Below are 3,646 nucleotides of genomic sequence, written 5' to 3'. Positions count from 1 at the left end.
CGCATGAATGTGTAAGTGTAATAACGACTCAGTTCATAATTTCCGTTGCCGTAGGGGATTTATTTTTTCTTCTTGCATTTCATGACATTTTTCACTGCAAATAAGTAATGGAAGATTAAATGTTTTTCTCTCCAGCAACAGTAAATCACTGTATTCTGTTCAGCATTGGCTTCTAGTTGAAATCGGTTGATGAGTTCCATCTTTCCACAAAAACATTTTTGCATGTGTAAAACGTGGTGCAGAATTTGTAAAAAGAGGTAGTAGTCCACATTCGCTTTTGGAAATCAGACTCTAGTTCTTAATAGCTTTGTAGATTTTGGTGGGACTGTCCTTTTCCTGTAATATTTTTGAGACCTACTCACACAACTCCCTTGACTCCAAGCAGAAACATAACGAATCACATAAGAATGAAATAAATGAACACGGAAAATTCGGTAACTGATATACCAGATTTTAAATAATACAATATTTTTAACTTCCCCCAAACATGATTGTAAATTTGGATAAAATATTTGTATTGAAAGAAAATGTCCATCAATGTAAATATGAGTTTGTATGTGAGTGTGTATGTACATAAACACACAATATTGACCATTTAGATATAACAATACTTTGAAGTCCTGGATTTTCTTTGTATAAAACATGCCAAGAACTAGTATCTCATGTATTTGCTAAAAATGGAATTACTACCAGTAGGTTAAACTTCCCCTTTCTTTCTCCCTAACTTATACCATTACTGGGGAATTTCCTACTATCATTTAAGTTGACTCTGATTTTCCAAGTAACAACAAGTAGATACAGATGTTAACAAACCTCTAGCAAGGAAGAAAGGGAGGGAATCTTACTTTTATCTTTACCAAGTCACCAAGTTCCATGCCAACAGGGCTAGGAAAGAAAAAGTATAGCTCCATAACTCTCTTGCCTGTTTTGTGCCCAACTCTGCAGGAAATAAGAGTTGGGTTCATTTCTGAACCTTTGCTCGCCTCTGAAAATGTGAGTATTTGATACTCTCTCACCATCATTCTCCTCATTGCTCCATTACTTTTATTAACACACCTTTACTTTTATAATGGGAATAGTTTCTTGATTCTAATTGTTCTTGTCTATTAGGCCCTACTTTGTCTTTTTTACCTCTCCATCTAACCTAGAATACACAGTCAACCATTTAAAACATGCCTTTCCAATGGTTCGGGAGTTTGCTATTGACATGTACACACTGAAATATTTAAAATGGGTAACCAACAAGAACCTACTGCATAGCACAGGGAACTCTGATCAATATTATGTGGTAGCCTGGATGGGAGGGGAATTTGGGGGGAGAATGGATACATGTGTATGTATAACTGAATCCCTTTGCTGTCTACCTGAAACTATCACAACATTGTTTATTGGCTATACTCTAACACAAATTAAAATTTTAAAAATTAAAATAAAACATGCCCTTTCAGATACCCTATAGGTACATATCTTCTTATATCACCTCTCTTTAACATTTTCTTTACCTTTCAATACACAGCCTAACTATTCATTTTCTCAATGCTTTCTATTGAACTCCTCAGTTCATTAGCCACTTAACATTACTATATTCTCTACAAGTTTATGCTCACCTTTACCTCAATTGACCCCTCAAGTGAATTCATAATTCCTGCCCATAGAGATTCTTCCATACTTTCTTCTTTTTTCTCAAATTCCCAACCTCATTCCAACCATGTGGTTCTCAGATGACTTACCCAGAAAGATAAGTCATCAAATACAAACTCAATGGCTCTCTTCTTATGTTGACATTTCTCTTTATATTCTCTATTATTCATTCACTACTAAGGAAAAATCGTGCCACTTTTAAGGCCAACCCTACTGTCTTAATTTTTTTCTCTATTCTCATTCATATGTTTCATCTTCATCTTCATTCCTTCTCTGCCTGTCTGATTTTCAGTATCTCCCTTTTTACTTACTTCTTTCCCTCACATTAAAAAACACTCTGGAAAGGCTTTGTGTGGAAGAAAATTACAAGATGTAAAATACACTTTTAGAAGATTCACCCAATAATTGTATCAGAGCAGTAGCATGCCATAATGGGTTGGTGATCCTCCAAAACTGGGTTTGTGTCACTTTGCCTGATCTATGTGGCTTAAGTTTCCGACTTCTTATCAGTAGAATGCTAATAATAAATATTATACCTGCACTGTAGGGGTGATTTCATAACTAAATGAGATAATACAATTAAAGATCTTAGAACAGGTCCTGGAAAAAATAGGGGGTGATAAATATTCTTTGGTTGTGTTGGGTCCCAGACCAGGGATCAAACCCAGTCTTCCTGCTTTGGGAATGCAGAGTCTTAGCCACTGGACCACCAGACAAGTCCTGAATAACTATTCTTATATTTTATGGAATCAAATCAATGTTACTAATTGTAAGATGTGTCATTATTTGTGTGCTACCAAGAAAAAGAATCAGTTAAATTGTTATAAACTATTAATTATAAGGTGCATCCTGCTTTAGATAGATATTACAATATTTTAAATGGCATATTTTATGTAAATAACAACAGTACTGCAGCCAATCACAATGGAAAGAAAGGTACTCTATGGGAGCAATAACAAATTACTCATTTTAGAATTGATAACAATTTTTATTATTGTTATTATACTTGAAAGGGGATTGTACTGCAACTAGATTGGTGATCAAGAAGACTATTTTACAAGTCTATGCATGTAAAGAGCAGTAAAGGAATCTAGTTTATGATATCTGGGAACTCTCTACACTAACCTTGCAAATTTCATTTAATTATGAAATTGAGTACAAATTAAAAATAAATTTATCAGAACTTAGTTTTTACTCAAATGTACTTATTTCTTTCAAGGCTAGAAATTCATAGATAATATGAAAAATTATAGAGCCAGGAAACTTTAAATCTGGTTATCCATGGCCTCCATTTTATCCTCTCCAATTATTTAATGCTTGAAATGCTGAAAATAATTGGAAAAGATTAAATGGAATGCTGGGAAAGAGTGAAGGCAGGAGAAGGGGACGACAGAGGATGAGATGGTTGGATGGCATCACCGACTCCATGGACATAAGTTTGAGCAAGCTTTGGGAGCTGGTGATGGACAGGAAAGCCTGGCATCCATGGGGTAGAGAAGAGTCGGACGCGACTGAACTGAACTGAATACTTGAAAATTTGGGCTAATACATGAAACCTACAAAATGACTAACATACTTAAATGATACCAAGGACTTACTTCACTGGAAAGATTTAAACAATCTTCTCCAGACGCTGGAAGACAGGGACTGAAGGCCATGAGGTCGGTCTTGGGAGGCCCCTCCCCAGAGCACACCCTCTGCCGCCTCTCCTGCGAGTAAGACCAGCTCTCCACCGCGCTGGAGCACACCAGCCTGGGCTTCACGGGCCCGCACGCGCCCTCGCTGGGCGGCGCCGAGCACCGCAGCGCCGTGTACAGCAGCAGCGTGAGCACCAACAGGCTGGACACCGCGCAGATGGCGATGATCAGGTACACGTTCACATCCACTAACGCCGTCTCTGCGCCAGCTGCACCAGACAACGCCCGCGAAGAGGCCTTGGGAGCCTGGCCGCTGTCCTCCAGCGATAGCAGCACGGTGGCCGTGGCCGTCAGCGCCGGCTCGCCGT

This window comes from Bison bison, unplaced genomic scaffold (assembly GCF_000754665.1).
Source record: "Bison bison bison isolate TAMUID 2011002044 unplaced genomic scaffold, Bison_UMD1.0 scf7180017864291, whole genome shotgun sequence".
Lineage (NCBI taxonomy): Eukaryota > Metazoa > Chordata > Mammalia > Artiodactyla > Bovidae > Bison > Bison bison.
This window is presented reverse-complemented; position numbering follows the sequence as displayed.